At 49.1% G+C, this 1033-nt stretch overlaps 1 pseudogene; it reads right to left on the reverse strand.

Annotated features, from left to right (window-relative positions):
* Positions 1-659, reverse strand: part of LOC105549494 — a 2327-nt pseudogene extending 1668 nt beyond the window's left edge.
* Positions 660-1033: the final 374 nt, after the last annotated feature.

Here is a 1033-nt window from a genome sequence, read left to right on the forward strand (position 1 = left end):
AAAACGTTGTCGTGGATGACCTTGGCCGGGTGGTAAGCAGTTGGTTGTGCAGGAGGCATTGCTGACAATCATGGGGTTTTTGTACCTCTCATGGTTCACGTCCATCACAAACATGGGGGCACGGGCAGAGGGGGCAGAGATGATGATCCTTTTGGCTGCCCCCTCTAAGGGAGCCCCAGCCTTCTACATGATAGTGAAGATGCTGGTGGTGGACTCCATGACAAAACCAGCGCCAGCATCATCACCCAATTTGATTTTGCTGGGATCTGGCTTCTGGAAGAGGAGGATGAGATTCCCATTTCCTATTGATGACAAGTTTCCCTTCTCTTTCTCAGTCTTTTTTTTTTTTTTAAGAGAGAGAGGATCTCCCTATGTTGCCTAGGCTGGTCCTGAACTCCTGATCTCAAGTGATCCTCCCACCTCAGCCTCCTAAGTAGCTGAGATTACAGGCATGAGCCACCACATCCAGCCCACTTCTCAGCCTTGATGGTGCCGTGGAACTTGCCATGGGTGGAATCATATTGGAACATGTAGACCATGTAGTTGAGGTCAATGAAGGGGTCACTGAGGTGACAACATCCATTCTGCCAGAGTTAAAAGCAGCTCTGGTACCTGGTGACCAGGCACCCAATATGGCCAAATCCATTTACTCCTGCCTTCACCTTCACCACGGTGTCTCAGGGACATGCCTTTTTCACTGCATGAAAAGATGTGGCTGTCTGTCAAATGGGAGGAGCAGAGAGGCTCTGCCTTTTTAATCTTTAAAAAAAATTCAGATGGGGTCTCACTATGTCACCCAGCCTGTTTCAAACTCCTGGGCTCGAGTGATCCTCCCGCCTTAGCTTCCCAAAGTGTTGTGATTGCAGGTGTGAGCCACCATGCCAAGCCTGTCTTTTAATTTTAGTTGATTACTATTATTTTTATTCTTCTTCTTATTTTTTTTTGAGACAGAGTCTCGCTCTGTCGCCCAGGCTGGAGTGCAGTGGCCGGATCTCGGCTCACTGCAAGCTCCGCCTCCCGGGTTTACGCCATT

Source organism: Mandrillus leucophaeus, unplaced genomic scaffold, assembly GCF_000951045.1.
Source record: "Mandrillus leucophaeus isolate KB7577 unplaced genomic scaffold, Mleu.le_1.0 Scaffold440, whole genome shotgun sequence".
NCBI lineage: Eukaryota > Metazoa > Chordata > Mammalia > Primates > Cercopithecidae > Mandrillus > Mandrillus leucophaeus.